At 43.7% G+C, this 18,083-nt stretch overlaps 1 protein-coding gene across 6 annotated transcripts in view; it reads left to right on the top strand.

Moving 5' to 3' along the window:
• The first annotated feature begins 7,363 nt into the window (after positions 1-7,363).
• The window catches only part of ST3GAL3 (ST3 beta-galactoside alpha-2,3-sialyltransferase 3), a 389,817-nt gene continuing 379,097 nt past the window's right edge, over positions 7,364-18,083 (top strand). For 2 of the 6 annotated variants that reach the window (XR_003942436.1, XM_030205792.1), the window contains exon 1: positions 7,371-7,577. The gene's annotated coding sequence lies outside the window, so the exon portion shown is untranslated. Of the gene's footprint in view, positions 7,578-18,083 lie in introns of all 6 variants that reach the window. The other 4 variants (XM_030205793.1, XM_030205791.1, XM_030205795.1 and 1 more) reach the window with 3 other exon arrangements.

Here is an 18,083-nt window from a genome sequence, read left to right as displayed (position 1 = left end):
CAGAACTCCCACAACTGGAACATCTTTTTCTTTTTCCCCCTTTTTTCTCCCCCTCCCTTCCCTTGTCCCCCCCTCCCTCCCCCCCACCCTCCCCCCTCCTCCTCTCCCTCCCCTCCCCTCTCCCCATTATTTCCAGTTTCCTCATAGTCTTATAACGCAAATCCCATACCATTCTCGTAGCTTTTCTTTGCACGCTTCAATTCTTTTTACATCCTTAGCAAGATACGGCCTCCAAAACTGAACACAATACTCCAGGTGGGGCCTCTATCTGTGGCTTTGGTTTTGTTCTCTCTAGCTCAGCTAATTTTGGTTAGGTGCCAAAGTAAGGTCCTATTTCCCCTAGCACGAGTCCAGAATATTTGCTTGGGCAGAGTTCTGTAATCTAGGACCTTGGCATAAATAAACTTTCTCTAAAGGTGGTACTGCCGATTACTTCCATAGTTCAGCCAGAATTGCTCTGGCTGCAATGAAAATATCCCTGGGGTTCTATAATTCAGTAAGCAGCAGTCCACCTGGGTGGGGCAGATGATGGGTAAGAAAGTACTAACCTCCTGGACCAACGCATGCCAGAAGGTCTGCACCACTGAACATGACCACCATATATGAACAAATGTCCCACGTTCCTCGCATTTGCGCCACTTTTATAGGGGTAAAGTACCACTGATAGAAAATGGGTACAAGATGTTTTATCAATGGAGAAGCCACCGATATCTTGAATAGATTTTTGAAAATCTTAGTCCACTATCTTCCCATTTTGCAATATAATCTCTGGACAGGGGCCTCATCTTTTAATAATGCTCGATACAGTCTCATTATACCTTCCCTACCTGTGCCTGAAATCATAGCCAGCTCCAAAGAGGTGTCAGCCAAATCTAACTCCTCTTTTGCTCTATGCATTATAAAGTCGCTGAGCTGAAAATAGTAAAAATGGTCCCATGTGTAACCCAAATTCCTTCTGAAGTTCAGAGAATGACTGGGGCAAATATGGGTGGACGGTGAACTCCTGTGTAAGTAGGCCTTGGTTACTCCTGTGTTAGTAGGCCTTGGTTGGCTCATCGAGTATATGTTTTATCAAAGAGAACCGGGGTGAATTTACCAGCACACCGTATGGTGTGGTTAAATGATATTGTCTGTGCAAAAACGTTTTTTTAAGTATTGTCACTCATAAACATAAAGGAGCTCTTAAGATAGGGCTTGTGGTGGCCAATATCTCTCCAAGTGTGAAATGGGGAGCCAGGGCAATGCCCATAATGAAACTAGACCACAGGCCTTTGTGACAATTCTGGTCCATAGATTATCAATATCCTTCTGCCAATGGGCCATAATTTGTAGTAAAGTCACCTGATAATACAGTTTAAAGTTAGGCACCCCCATCTGCTTTCAATTGATACAAAATCTGATGTCCCACTCTAGGAGGTTTGCGTTTCCAAATATGTGAAGGCTTTGTGCCCAACAACTTCAAAAATGAGTGGGGGACTTGTAGTGGAATAGCTTGAAATAGGTACAGCAGCTTTGGGAGGATTGTCATCTTAAGAGCTGAAACTTGCCCCAGCCAGGATATCTGTAGACTCTCCCACCTATCACCAAACTTATGGAAGGAGTAGATTACCAAACTTATGGAAGGAGTAGTGACAAAACAGCTCACTAACCACCTTAATAAATACTCAATTCTGCATGAATGCCAATCAGGATTTTGATCAAACTACAGCACAGAAACAGTACTAGTAACTTTAATGAATAAATTCAAACAAACCATTGCAACTGGTAATAACATACTTCTCTTACAATTTGACAAGTCCAGTGCCTTCGACATATTATTACACATCCTGGACTACTTTGGAATTGGAGGCAACGTGCTTAACTGGTTTAAAGGATTCCTGACAACAAGATCATACCAAGTAACAACCAAAATGGCGACATCACCCCCATGGATACCTGACTGCGGAGTCCCCCAGGGATCCCCCCTCTCACCAACACTCTTTAACCTAATGATGACATCCTTAGCAAAGCTATTAGACAATCAGAATCTCAATCCATACATATATGCAGACGATGTCACAATCTACATTCCGTTCAAACATGTCCCAAAAGAAATCACCAACGAAATCAACAAAAGTTTCCAAATCCTTAACTCTTGGGCGGATGCATTTCAGCTAAAACTCAACGCAGAAAAAAACACAGTGCCTTATACTCACCTCACAATACAACACAAATAAATTCACCGCCATAACTACCCCAAACCTCTCCCTCTACGTTTCAAACAATCTAAAAATTCTAGGAGTGACCATTGATCGAAATCTAACACTTGAAAATCACGTAAAGAATACAACTAAGAAAATGTTCCATTCCATGTGGAAACTCAAAAGCACACGAGAGTTCAAAGAATTCCTAAACCTTTGGGATCTGCAAGCACCCTACATGCAACCAACTCACGAAAAAGGACACACACTAGATATCATAACGCACAAATTTGAACCGGACTCCACTATCATACTCACTGACACAAGTTGGACACCTACACTATGGTCAGACCACCATAAAGCAAATGTCACTCTTTGCTGGCGAAAAACACACTTAAACACGACCAACAAACCCAAGTGAACAACATACAAAACGAGAGGAAAAATAGAATCCACAACATTCTGGCAACAGATCTACCAGTACGAATGGACAACAAACGCTGACACCATCCAATTCCTCCAAGAATGGGATGAGCTATGTACAACAACACTAGACAAAATCGCCCCAATCCAAACCAGAACATCACACAGGAAAAAAGCAAACCCATGGTTCACCGAAGAGCTGAAAAAACTTAAAACACAAGTAAGGAAACTAGAACGAGCTTGGAACAAAAGGAAAGACGAACAAACACTAAACGACTGGAAATTACTTCAGAGAAAATACAAATACACCATAAAACAGACAAAAAGACAACATTACAAAACAATAATAGGATCAAACTACAAAGACACACATAAACTCTTCAACCTCGTGAACAAACTGCTAGATACCACACCAGTTACAAACAACGGTAAAAACATACCAGACGTCGACAGCCTTGCGAAGCACTTCAAGGAGAAAATTATACTATTACGACACAAAATACCTGCCAGCCCCATAGAATACGCCACTCTTCTAGACTGTCTAGACCCAGAAGAAGGAACACATCCAGCAGACAGAACCTAGACCGAGTTCGAACCACTATCAGAAGACCTCATCTCTAAAATTCTCAAAAGATATGCCAAATCCAACTGCAAACTAGACGCATGCCCAAACAGCCTCATGAAATCAGCCCCTCAACAATTCATAACTGACCTAACGAACCATGTAAATTACATGCTACAAAATGGACTCTTCCCAAAAGAAAAAGGAAAAATCTTACTCACCCCAATTCCTAAAGACACAAAGAAAAACTTGAGCGAAATTACCAACTACAGGCCAGTAGCATCCATACCAGTAATAACCAAGATAACCGAAGGAATGGTAACCAAACAACTCACAAACTATCTAAACAAACACTCAATTCTGCATGATGCCCAAACCGGATTCCGGTCAAACCATAGCACAGAAACAGTACTAGTCACCCTTATGACCAAATTTAAACAAATAATAGCAACCGGGAACAATATACTCCTCCTACAATTTGACATGTCAAGCGCCTTCGACATGGTCGACCACGAAATCCTACTACACATACTTGAATATTTCGGCATTGGAGGAAATGTCCTGAACTGGTTCAAGGGGTTCCTAACCCTGCGCTCGTATCAAGTTACATCACACTCAACCACGTCCAAGGCATGGACACCTGAATGTGGAGTTCCACAAGGATCACCTCTCTCACCAACTATTTTCAACCAAATGATGATCCCTTTAGCAAAACTCCTATCAAACCATAACCTCAATCCATATATATACGCCGATGATGTGACAATATACATCCCTTTCAAACAAGACATCAAAGAAATCTTCAACGAAATCAATCAAAGTCTACACATCATGAACACATGGGCAGACACATTCCATCTGAAATTAAACGCAGAAAAAACTCAATGCCTGGTACTCACCTCCCAATACAATACTAACGAATTCAACGCGATAAACACACCAAACCTAAACCTTCCAATATCAAAAATGCTAAAAATCCTTGGAGTCACTATCGACCGCCACATAACACTTGAAACCCACGCAAACAACACAACTAAGAAGATGTTCTACTGCATGTGGAAACTGAAAAGGATAAGACCATTCTTCCCAAGATTCGTCTTTCGTAACCTAGTGCAATCCCTCGTCCTCAGCCATCTGGATTACTGCAACTCATTATACGCAGGCTGCAAAGAGCAAACACTGAGGAAACTTCAAACAGCCCAGAACACAGCAGCCAGACTCATCTTCGGAAAACCAAAGTATGAAAGGGCAACACCACTACGAGAAAAACTACACTGGCTTCCACTTAAGGAACGCATCACTTTTAAGGTATGCACACTAGTCCACAAGATCATTCACGGCGAAGCCCCAGCCTACATGTCCGAGTTAATTGACTTACTACCCAGAAATGCTAGAAGATCTTCCCGAACATACCTCAACCTCCATTTCCCTACTTGCAAGGGCGTGAAATACAAGACGCTACACGCGTCAACCTTTTCTCACATGAGCACGCAGCTTTGGAACACACTGCCACGCAACTTAAGAGCGATCCACGAACAAGCATCCTTCCGCAGATTACTGAAGACCCATCTATTTGAATCAATTTACGGAAAGAACCAAAACACATAGAGTCCACACTCACTGTTCATCAATGCATCATACATCCACTTATGATCTCCCATCCCCCATAATTCCACATTACTCATTCATTTACTCACAGAAATATGTACACCATATGCCTAGGAGGCTTATTTTCAAAGCACTTAGCCTCCCAAAGTTCCATAGAAACCTATGGAACTTAGCCTCCCAAAGTGCTTTGAAAATATGCCTCTTTGTGTCTTAACACTGCCCTTAAGCTTCCCATTGTCTCCTCCCAATGTCTCAATGGTGATGTCCCATTGTGATACTCCTAATGATAATTCGATTATCTCGCATAACTTGTACAATATAACCCATAACCAAGTTGTAACAAATGTATTTTCATTATTCTTATCTTATTGTTAGCCACACTGAGCCCGCAAAGAGGTGGGAAAATGTGGGATACAAATGCAAACAATAAATAAATAAATAAATAAAGTCACTTGGGCTATTGCAATGCACTCTACGCCGGCTGCAAAAAACAGACCATCAAGAAACTTCAAACAGCACAGAATACCACAGCCAGACTCATATTTGGAAAAACAAAATATGAAAGTGCAAAACCATTAAGAAAGAATCTACACTGGCTTCCACTTAAAGAACGTATCACATTCAAGATGTGCACGATAGTCCATAAAATCATTTACGGAGACGCCCTAACTTACATGCTAGACCTCGTGGATCTACCACCAAGAAATGCTAAGAGATCCTCCCGCACCTTTCTTAACTTACACTTCCCCAGTTGCAAAGGAGTAAAATACAAAATAACACACGCAACCAGCTTTTCCTACAAAAGTACGCAGTTGTGGAATTCACTCCCAAAGCACCTGAAAACGATAAACGAATTAACCAACTTCCACAAATCCCTGAAAACATACCTATTTAACAAGGTCTACCAGGAAAACCCATAACTACATACGAAACAACACCTATCTACCTCTACTCAGAATGTATCTTTCTATAACTACTTGTTTTCCTTGACTTCTGTATAATACCAACTGTATTCTTGCCCTGGTATGGCGAAGCCATAACAGATCTCTGTAAGCCACATTGAGCCTGCAAATAGGTGGGAAAATGTGGGATACAAGTGCAACAAATAATAAAAATAAAAAGTAGGGGGGTAAGGGCCTGGGTCCGCCTGTCTGAAGTGCACTGCAGTACCCACAAAAACTGCTCCTGGGACCTTCATGCGCTGTCATGGACCTGAGTATGACATCTGAGGCTTGCACGAAATAGTTTTAAAGATGTTTTTTGAGGGTGGGAGGGGGTTAGTAACGGGAGGTCATCCCCAATTCCGTTCGGTGGTCATCTGGTCATTTCGGGTACCATTTTGTGCTTATTTGTAATAAAAACACGTCCAGGTGAAAACGTCCAAGTGTTCGTCAGGGATGTCCTTGTTTTTTTCCATTATGGGTCAAAGACATCCAAGTGTTAGGTGCGCCCAAGTCCTGCCTTCGCTACGCCTCCGTCATGCCCCCTTGAAATCTGGACGTCCTTGCAACGGACTGCAGTTGGAGACGTCCAAAATCAGGTTTCAATTATACCGATTTGGACATCTCTGGGAGATGGACATCCATCTTCCAATTTAGGTCAAAAGATGGATGTCGTCCTCTTTCGAAAATGAGCCTGATAGTAAAGTATAGATGTATAAAATGAGCCCCTTGGTGTAGTTGTCGGATATAAAATTTCATGCTTTTAAAGCACAGCACTTCCCTCCACAAACTTTCATCCTCAACTTTGTGGACCATTATCACCTTTCAAGTATACACTGTTTTGTTTTTCTGTTCTTGGTGCAGGGCTAGAGACCCCAAATAAATAATGAATTCCATACCCTCCTCCCCCAGGTTTCCAGTCTCCATCTGTTCTTGTCAAAAATTCAGTTTAGAGTTATCTTGATTTTTTTAAATTACAAGGTAAAGGCTTCATGGCCATTATCAGTTTTTTATTAGTCTTAATATTTTTATTGATTTTGTAATAAAGAGAGAACATTAATAACAACAATTGTACTAGAATATAATATTTAAATTGAGTTAAAATAAAATAATTAGATGTTTTCTCTTCTGTCCTTTGTGTTCTGGAGCAAAAGCTTGCTTTACAGGGAGCTGATTTTCCTTTGCTACCTGTCCCATTCGTTTAAACTATTTTGCAACACGGGGGGGGGGCAACACTTTCACTATCAGCCTTTGCTTGTACATTGCCAAGAGGAGGTTGCAGCAAGAAGGTTAAAGAGTTGCACCTTAAAAGTAGGGCCCTGTGCATTGAGAAAATTCCTTGTATGTGTCCAGGGAAGGGTTATTTCCATTGGGCTTAGCACCCCCCAATAATTATGAAAAGTTGGCTCCTGTGGCCCTATTCCCCCTCCCCTGGGTAAAAAACGGATGAGCCGGATCCATAGGCACTTCCACTTGCTGAGATTAATGAAGGCTCTTCTCCACACCTTTTAATACACTTGTTGTATCATTTTAATTAAATCACTGACACCACCACCACCCTTCTCCGTGAGCCTGGCTGAATTCCTGAGGGAAGGTCAGCCCATGGCTCCTACCTGCAAGAAGCACTGCCAAGCCCGCGGGGGTCCCGCCACCCCCGTTCCCGCGCAGTTCTTCAGTCAGTGACAGAGCGCGAGACCACCTCAGTCAGCAGCAGCTGCTCCCCTTCCCCCGCTTCCCGCCCTCCCTCCTCCTCCTCTCACTGACGCAATTCCTGTTTCCGGAAAACTGGGCCGCCTCGACCCGTCCTGTTCTGACAGGGGTCGGTCGGCGAGGACTCGGAGGAGGAGGAGGGGGGAAACTCAGGTAGGAATTTGATGGTAGGGGGTACGGGAGGGAGACCTGCAGGGCGACCACCACCATCATAAATGCTAGAGATGGCAGCAGACCATGGGGAGGGGGAAACCGGTCCCCGAATGAGGAACAGGACAGTCGAATGGGAATCGCTAAAAACCACTGCTTTTATATAGCGCTACAAGGCAGCATAACACATGTCAAATAGTGTGTGAAGCGGATTATCCATTCACTCTCTAATACTCCCCCAAGTGAAACAGTGGAGCCTGGTCCTATTTGTGAAGAGGGATTACATGGGAGTGAACGTATAATCCCCGTGTAAAATAGTGTAACCTGGTCCCATGTGTGAAAAGGGATTAGATGGGAGTGAACGTATATTCCCCGTGTAAAATAGTGTAACCTGGTCCCGTGTGTGAAAAGGGATTAGATGGGAGTGAACGTATATTCCCCGTGTAAAATAGTGTAACCTGGTCCTGTGTGTGAAAAGGGATTAGATGGCAGTGAATGGTTAATCCCCATGTAAAGTAGTGTAACCTGGTCCCGTGTGTGAAATGTGATTAGATGGCAGTGAACGTATAATCCCCATGTAAAGTAGTGTAACCTGGTCCCGTGTGTGAAAAGGGATTAGATGGGAGTGAACGTATAATCCCCGTGTAAAATAGTGTAACCTGGCCCCGTGTGTGAAAAGGGATTAGATGGCAGTGAACGTGTAATCCCCATGTAAAGTAGTGTAACCTGGTCCCGTGTGTGAAAAGGGATTAGACGGGAGTGAACGTATAATCCCCGTGTAAAATAGTGTAACCTGGTCCCGTGTGTGAAAAGGGATTAGATGGGAGTGAACGTATAATCCCCGTGTAAAGTAGTGTAACTTGGTCCCGTGTGTGAAAAGGGATTAGATGGCAGTGAATGGTTAATCCCCATGTAAAATAGTGTAAACTGGTCCTGTGTGTGAAAAGGGATTAGATGGGAGTGAACGTATAATCCCCGTGTAAAATAGTGTAACCTGGTCCCGTGTGTGAAAAGGGATTAGATGGCAGTGAATGGTTAATCCCCATGTAAAGTAGTGTAACCTGGTCCCGTGTGTGAAATGTGATTAGATGGCAGTGAACGTATAATCCCCATGTAAAGTAGTGTAACCTGGTCCCGTGTGTGAAAAGGGATTAGATGGGAGTGAACGTATAATCCCCGTGTAAAATAGTGTAACCTGGTCCCGTGTGTGAAAAGGGATTAGATGGGAGTGAACATATAATCCCCGTGTAAAGTAGTGTAACCTGGTCCCGTGTGTGAAAAGGGATTAGATGGGAGTGAACGTATAATCCCCGTGTAAAATAGTGTAACCTGGTCCCGTGTGTGAAAAGGGATTAGATGGGAGTGAACGTATAATCCCCCTGTAAAATAGTGTAGCCTGGTCCTGTGTGTGAAGAGGGATTACATGGGAGTGAACGTATAATCCCCGTGTAAAATAGTGTAACCTGGTCCTGTGTGTGAAAAGGGATTAGATGGCAGTGAACGTATAATCCCCATGTAAAATAGTGTAACCTGGTCCCATGTGTGAAAAGGGATTAGATGGGAGTGAACGTATAATCCCCGTGTAAAATAGTGTAACCTGGTCCCGTGTGTGAAAAGGGATTAGATGGGAGTGAACGTATATTCCCCGTGTAAAATAGTGTAACCTGGTCCCGTGTGTGAAAAGGGATTAGATGGGAGTGAACGTATAATCCCCCTGTAAAATAGTGTAACCTGGTCCTGTGTGTGAAAAGGGATTAGATGGCAGTGAACGTATAATCCCCATGTAAAATAGTGTAACCTGGTCCCGTGTGTGAAAAGGGATTAGATGGGAGTGAACGTATAATCCCCGTGTAAAATAGTGTAACCTGGTCCTGTGTGTGAAAAGGGATTAGATGGCAGTGAACGTATAATCCCCATGTAAAATAGTGTAACCTGGTCCCATGTGTGAAAAGGGATTAGATGGGAGTGAACGTATAATCCCCGTGTAAAATAGTGTAACCTGGTCCCATGTGTGAAAAGGGATTAGATGGGAGTGAACGTACAGTGGGGGAAATAAGTATTTGATCCCTTGCTGATTTTGTAAGTTTGCCCACTGACAAAGACATGAGCAGCCCATAATTGAAGGGTAGGTTATTGGTAACAGTGAGAGATAGCACATCACAAATTAAATCCGGAAAATCACATTGTGGAAAGTATATGAATTTATTTGCATTCTGCAGAGGGAAATAAGTATTTGATCCCCCACCAACCAGTAAGAGATCTGGCCCCTACAGACCAGGTAGATGCTCCAAATCAACTCGTTACCTGCATGACAGACAGCTGTCGGCAATGGTCACCTGTATGAAAGACACCTGTCCACAGACTCAGTGAATCAGTCAGACTCTAACCTCTACAAAATGGCCAAGAGCAAGGAGCTGTCTAAGGATGTCAGGGACAAGATCATACACCTGCACAAGGCTGGAATGGGCTACAAAACCATCAGTAAGACGCTGGGCGAGAAGGAGACAACTGTTGGTGCCATAGTAAGAAAATGGAAGAAGTACAAAATGACTGTCAATCGACAAAGATCTGGGGCTCCACGCAAAATCTCACCTCGTGGGGTATCCTTGATCATGAGGAAGGTTAGAAATCAGCCTACAACTACAAGGGGGGAACTTGTCAATGATCTCAAGGCAGCTGGGACCACTGTCACCACGAAAACCATTGGTAACACATTACGACATAACGGATTGCAATCCTGCAGTGCCCGCAAGGTCCCCCTGCTCCGGAAGGCACATGTGACGGCCCGTCTGAAGTTTGCCAGTGAACACCTGGATGATGCCGAGAGTGATTGGGAGAAGGTGCTGTGGTCAGATGAGACAAAAATTGAGCTCTTTGGCATGAACTCAACTCGCCGTGTTTGGAGGAAGAGAAATGCTGCCTATGACCCAAAGAACACCGTCCCCACTGTCAAGCATGGAGGTGGAAATGTTATGTTTTGGGGGTGTTTCTCTGCTAAGGGCACAGGACTACTTCACCGCATCAATGGGAGAATGGATGGGGCCATGTACCGTACAATTCTGAGTGACAACCTCCTTCCCTCCGCCAGGGCCTTAAAAATGGGTCGTGGCTGGGTCTTCCAGCACGACAATGACCCAAAACATACAGCCAAGGCAACAAAGGAGTGGCTCAGGAAGAAGCACATTAGGGTCATGGAGTGGCCTAGCCAGTCACCAGACCTTAATTCCATTGAAAACTTATGGAGGGAGCTGAAGCTGCGAGTTGCCAAGCGACAGCCCAGAACTCTTAATGATTTAGAGATGATCTGCAAAGAGGAGTGGACCAAAATTCCTCCTGACATGTGTGCAAACCTCATCATCAACTACAGAAGACGTCTGACCGCTGTGCTTGCCAACAAGGGTTTTGCCACCAAGTATTAGGTCTTGTTTGCCAGAGGGATCAAATACTTATTTCCCTCTGCAGAATGCAAATAAATTCATATACTTTCCACAATGTGATTTTCCGGATTTAATTTGTGATGTGCTATCTCTCACTGTTACCAATAACCTACCCTTCAATTATGGGCTGCTCATGTCTTTGTCAGTGGGCAAACTTACAAAATCAGCAAGGGATCAAATACTTATTTCCCCCACTGTATATTCCCCGTGTAAAATAGTGTAACCTGGTCCCGTGTGTGAAAAGGGATTAGATGGGAGTGAACGTATAATCCCCCTGTAAAATAGTGTAACCTGGTCCTGTGTGTGAAAAGGGATTAGATGGCAGTGAACGTATAATCCCCATGTAAAATAGTGTAACCTGGTCCCATGTGTGAAAAGGGATTAGATGGGAGTGAACGTATAATCCCCGTGTAAAATAGTGTAACCTGGTCCCGTGTGTGAAAAGGGATTAGATGGGAGTGAACGTATAATCCCCCTGTAAATAGTGTAGCCTGGTCCTGTGTGTGAAGAGGATTACATGGGAGTGAACATATAATCCTCATGTAAAATAGTGTAACCTGGTCCCGTGTGTGAAAAGGGATTAGATGGGAGTGAACGTATATTCCCCGTGTAAAATAGTGTAACCTGGTCCTGTGTGTGAAAAGGGATTAGATGGCAGTGAACGTATAATCCCCATGTAAAATAGTGTAACCTGGTCCCATGTGTGAAAAGGGATTAGATGGGAGTGAACGTATAATCCCCGTGTAAAATAGTGTAACCTGGTCCCGTGTGTGAAAAGGGATTAGATGGCAGTGAATGGTTAATCCCCATGTAAAATAGTGTAACCTGGTCCTGTGTGTGAAGAGGGATTACATGGGAGTGAACGTATAATCCCCGTGTAAAATAGTGTAACCTGGTCCTGTGTGTGAAAAGGGATTAGATGGCAGTGAACGTATAATCCCCATGTAAAATAGTGTAACCTGGTCCCATGTGTGAAAAGGGATTAGATGGGAGTGAACGTATAATCCCCGTGTAAAATAGTGTAACCTGGTCCCATGTGTGAAAAGGGATTAGATGGGAGTGAACGTATATTCCCCGTGTAAAATAGTGTAACCTGGTCCCGTGTGTGAAAAGGGATTAGATGGGAGTGAACGTATAATCCCCCTGTAAAATAGTGTAGCCTGGTCCTGTGTGTGAAGAGGGATTACATGGGAGTGAACATATAATCCCCATGTAAAATAGTGTAACCTGGTCCCGTGTGTGAAAAGGGATTAGATGGGAGTGAACGTATAATCCCTGTGTAAAATAGTGTAACCTGGTCCCGTGTGTGAAAAGGGATTAGATGGGAGTGAACGTATAATCCCCGTGTAAAATAGTGTAACCTGGTCCCGTGTGTGAAAAGGGATTAGATGGGAGTGAACGTATATTCCCCGTGTAAAATAGTGTAACCTGGTCCTGTGTGTGAAAAGGGATTAGATGGCAGTGAACGTATAATCCCCATGTAAAATAGTGTAACCTGGTCCCATGTGTGAAAAGGGATTAGATGGGAGTGAACGTATAATCCCCGTGTAAAATAGTGTAACCTGGTCCCGTGTGTGAAAAGGGATTAGATGGGAGTGAACGTATAATCCCCGTGTAAAATAGTGTAACCTGATCCCGTGTGTGAAAAGGGATTAGATGGGAGTGAACGTATAATCCCCGTGTAAAATAGTGTAACCTGGCCCCGTGTGTGACAAGGGATTAGATGGCAGTGAACGTATAATCCCCGTGTAAAATAGTGTAACCTGGCCCCGTGTGTGACAAGGGATTAGATGGCAGTGAACGTATAATCCCCATGTAAAGTAGTGTAACCTGGTCCCGTGTGTGAAAAGGGATTAGATGGGAGTGAACGTATAATCCCCATGTAAAATAGTGTAACCTGGTCCTGTGTGTGAAAAGGGATTAGATGGGAGTGAACGTATAATCCCCGTGTAAAATAGTGTAACCTGGTCCCGTGTGTGAAAAGGGATTAGATGGCAGTGAATGGTTAATCCCCATGTAAAATAGTGTAAACTGGTCCTGTGTGTGAAAAGGGATTAGATGGGAGTGAACGTATAATCCCCGTGTAAAATAGTGTAACCTGGTCCCGTGTGTGAAAAGGGATTAGATGGCAGTGAATGGTTAATCCCCATGTAAAATAGTGTAACCTGGTCCTGTGTGTGAAGAGGGATTACATGGGAGTGAACGTATAATCCCCGTGTAAAATAGTGTAACCTGGTCCTGTGTGTGAAAAGGGATTAGATGGCAGTGAACGTATAATCCCCGTGTAAAATAGTGTAACCTGGTCCCATGTGTGAAAAGGGATTAGATGGGAGTGAACGTATAATCCCCGTGTAAAATAGTGTAACCTGGTCCCATGTGTGAAAAGGGATTAGATGGGAGTGAACGTATATTCCCCGTGTAAAATAGTGTAACCTGGTCCCGTGTGTGAAAAGGGATTAGATGGGAGTGAACGTATAATCCCCCTGTAAAATAGTGTAGCCTGGTCCTGTGTGTGAAGAGGGATTACATGGGAGTGAACATATAATCCCCATGTAAAATAGTGTAACCTGGTCCCATGTGTGAAAAGGGATTAGATGGGAGTGAACGTATAATCCCCGTGTAAAATAGTGTAACCTGGTCCCGTGTGTGAAAAGGGATTAGATGGGAGTGAACGTATAATCCCCGTGTAAAATAGTGTAACCTGGTCCCGTGTGTGAAAAGGGATTAGATGGGAGTGAACGTATAATCCCCGTGTAAAATAGTGTAACCTGGTCCCGTGTGTGAAAAGGGATTAGATGGGAGTGAACGTATATTCCCCGTGTAAAATAGTGTAACCTGGTCCTGTGTGTGAAAAGGGATTAGATGGCAGTGAACGTATAATCCCCATGTAAAATAGTGTAACCTGGTCCCATGTGTGAAAAGGGATTAGATGGGAGTGAACGTATAATCCCCGTGTAAAATAGTGTAACCTGGTCCCGTGTGTGAAAAGGGATTAGATGGGAGTGAACGTATAATCCCCGTGTAAAATAGTGTAACCTGGTCCCGTGTGTGAAAAGGGATTAGATGGGAGTGAACGTATAATCCCCGTGTAAAATAGTGTAACCTGATCCCGTGTGTGAAAAGGGATTAGATGGGAGTGAACGTATAATCCCCGTGTAAAATAGTGTAACCTGGCCCCGTGTGTGACAAGGGATTAGATGGGAGTGAACGTATAATCCCCGTGTAAAATAGTGTAACCTGGCCCCGTGTGTGACAAGGGATTAGATGGGAGTGAACGTATAATCCCTGTGTAAAATAGTGTAACCTGGTCCCGTGTGTGAAAAGGGATTAGATGGCAGTGAATGGTTAATCCCCATGTAAAATAGTGTAAACTGGTCCTGTGTGTGAATAGGGATTAGATGGGAGTGAACGTATAATCCCCGTGTAAAATAGTGTAACCTGGTCCCGTGTGTGAAAAGGGATTAGATGGCAGTGAATGGTTAATCCCCATGTAAAATAGTGTAACCTGGTCCTGTGTGTGAAGAGGGATTACATGGGAGTGAACATATAATCCCCATGTAAAATAGTGTAACCTGGTCCCGTGTGTGAAAAGGGATTAGATGGCAGTGAATGGTTAATCCCCATGTAAAGTAGTGTAACCTGGTCCCGTGTGTGAAATGTGATTAGATGGCAGTGAACGTATAATCCCCATGTAAAGTAGTGTAACCTGGTCCCGTGTGTGAAAAGGGATTAGATGGCAGTGAACGTATAATCCCCATGTAAAATAGTGTAACCTGGTCCCATGTGTGAAAAGGGATTAGATGGGAGTGAACGTATATTCCCCGTGTAAAATAGTGTAACCTGGTCCCGTGTGTGAAAAGGGATTAGATGGGAGTGAACGTATAATCCCCCTGTAAAATAGTGTAGCCTGGTCCTGTGTGTGAAGAGGGATTACATGGGAGTGAACATATAATCCCCATGTAAAATAGTGTAACCTGGTCCCATGTGTGAAAAGGGATTAGATGGGAGTGAACGTATAATCCCCGTGTAAAATAGTGTAACCTGGTCCCGTGTGTGAAAAGGGATTAGATGGGAGTGAACGTATAATCCCCATGTAAAATAGTGTAACCTGGTCCCGTGTGTGAAAAGGGATTAGATGGCAGTGAACGTATAATCCCCATGTAAAATAGTGTAACCTGGTCCTGTGTGTGAAAAGGGATTAGATGGCAGTGAACGTATAATCCCCATGTAAAATAGTGTAACCTGGTCCCATGTGTGAAAAGGGATTAGATGGGAGTGAACGTATATTCCCCGTGTAAAATAGTGTAACCTGGTCCCGTGTGTGAAAAGGGATTAGATGGGAGTGAACGTATAATCCCCCTGTAAAATAGTGTAGCCTGGTCCTGTGTGTGAAGAGGGATTACATGGGAGTGAACATATAATCCCCATGTAAAATAGTGTAACCTGGTCCCATGTGTGAAAAGGGATTAGATGGGAGTGAACGTATAATCCCCGTGTAAAATAGTGTAACCTGGTCCCGTGTGTGAAAAGGGATTAGATGGGAGTGAACGTATAATCCCCGTGTAAAATAGTGTAACCTGGTCCCGTGTGTGAAAAGGGATTAGATGGGAGTGAACGTATAATCCCCGTGTAAAATAGTGTAACCTGGTCCCGTGTGTGAAAAGGGATTAGATGGGAGTGAACGTATATTCCCCGTGTAAAATAGTGTAACCTGGTCCTGTGTGTGAAAAGGGATTAGATGGCAGTGAACGTATAATCCCCATGTAAAATAGTGTAACCTGGTCCCATGTGTGAAAAGGGATTAGATGGGAGTGAACGTATAATCCCCGTGTAAAATAGTGTAACCTGGTCCCGTGTGTGAAAAGGGATTAGATGGGAGTGAACGTATAATCCCCGTGTAAAATAGTGTAACCTGATCCCGTGTATGAAAAGGGATTAGATGGGAGTGAACGTATAATCCCCGTGTAAAATAGTGTAACCTGGCCCCGTGTGTGACAAGGGATTAGATGGGAGTGAACGTATAATCCCCGTGTAAAATAGTGTAACCTGGTCCCGTGTGTGAAAAGGGATTAGATGGCAGTGAATGGTTAATCCCCATGTAAAATAGTGTAAACTGGTCCCGTGTGTGAAAAGGGATTAGATGGCAGTGAATGGTTAATCCCCATGTAAAATAGTGTAAACTGGTCCTGTGTGTGAATAGGGATTAGATGGGAGTGAACGTATAATCCCCGTGTAAATAGTGTAACCTGGTCCCGTGTGTGAAAAGGGATTAGATGGCAGTGAATGGTTAATCCCCATGTAAAATAGTGTAACCTGGTCCTGTGTGTGAAGAGGGATTACATGGGAGTGAACATATAATCCCCATGTAAAATAGTGTAACCTGGTCCCGTGTGTGAAAAGGGATTAGATGGCAGTGAACGTATAATCCCCATGTAAAATAGTGTAACCTGGTCCCATGTGTGAAAAGGGATTAGATGGGAGTGAACGTATAATCCCCGTGTAAAATAGTGTAACCTGGTCCCGGGTGTGAAAAGGGATTAGATGGCAGTGAATGGTTAATCCCCATGTAAAGTAGTGTAACCTGGTCCCGTGTGTGAAATGTGATTAGATGGCAGTGAACGTATAATCCCCATGTAAAGTAGTGTAACCTGGTCCCGTGTGTGAAAAGGGATTAGATGGGAGTGAACGTATAATCCCCGTGTAAAATAGTGTAACCTGGCCCCGTGTGTGAAAAGGGATTAGATGGCAGTGAACGTGTAATCCCCATGTAAAGTAGTGTAACCTGGTCCCGTGTGTGAAAAGGGATTAGACGGGAGTGAACGTATAATCCCCGTGTAAAATAGTGTAACCTGGTCCCGTGTGTGAAAAGGGATTAGATGGGAGTGAACGTATAATCCCCGTGTAAAGTAGTGTAACTTGGTCCCGTGTGTGAAAAGGGATTAGATGGCAGTGAATGGTTAATCCCCATGTAAAATAGTGTAAACTGGTCCTGTGTGTGAAAAGGGATTAGATGGGAGTGAACGTATAATCCCCGTGTAAAATAGTGTAACCTGGTCCCGTGTGTGAAAAGGGATTAGATGGCAGTGAATGGTTAATCCCCATGTAAAGTAGTGTAACCTGGTCCCGTGTGTGAAATGTGATTAGATGGGAGTGAATGTATAATCCCCATGTAAAGTAGTGTAACCTGATCCCGTGTGTGAAAAGGGATTAGATGGGAGTGAACGTATAATCCCCGTGTAAAATAGTGTAAACCGGTCCTGTGTGTGAATAGGGATTAGATGGGAGTGAACGTATAATCCCCGTGTAAAATAGTGTAACCTGGTCCCGTGTGTGAAAAGGGATTAGATGGGAGTGAACGTATAATCCCCGTGTAAAATAGTGTAACCTGGTCCCGTGTGTGAAAAGGGATTAGATGGGAGTGAACGTATAATCCCCGTGTAAATAGTGTAACCTGGTCCCGTGTGTGAAAAGGGATTAGATGGGAGTGAACGTATAATCCCCGTGTAAAGTAGTGTAACCTGGTCCCGTGTGTGAAAAGGGATTAGATGGCAGTGAATGGTTAATCCCCGTGTAAAATAGTGTAACCTGGTCCTGTGTGTGAAAAGGGATTAGATGGGAGTGAACGTATAATCCCCGTGTAAAATAGTGTAACCTGGCCCCGTGTGTGACAAGGGATTAGATGGGAGTGAACGTATAATCCCCGTGTAAAATAGTGTAACCTGGTCCCGTGTGTGAAAAGGGATTAGATGGCAGTGAATGGTTAATCCCCATGTAAAATAGTGTAAACTGGTCCTGTGTGTGAATAGGGATTAGATGGGAGTGAACGTATAATCCCCGTGTAAAATAGTGTAACCTGGTCCCGTGTGTGAAAAGGGATTAGATGGCAGTGAATGGTTAATCCCCATGTAAAGTAGTGTAACCTGGTCCCGTGTGTGAAAAGGGATTAGATGGGAGTGAACGTATAATCCCCGTGTAAAATAGTGTAACCTGGCCCCGTGTGTGAAAAGGGATTAGATGGCAGTGAACGTATAATCCCCATGTAAAGTAGTGTAACCTGGTCCCGTGTGTGAAA

Source organism: Microcaecilia unicolor, chromosome 6 (assembly GCF_901765095.1).
Source record: "Microcaecilia unicolor chromosome 6, aMicUni1.1, whole genome shotgun sequence".
NCBI classification, from domain to species: Eukaryota; Metazoa; Chordata; class Amphibia; order Gymnophiona; family Siphonopidae; genus Microcaecilia; species Microcaecilia unicolor.
The sequence above is the reverse complement of the archived record's forward strand: the minus strand, read 5'-3'. Positions and strand labels throughout refer to the sequence as shown.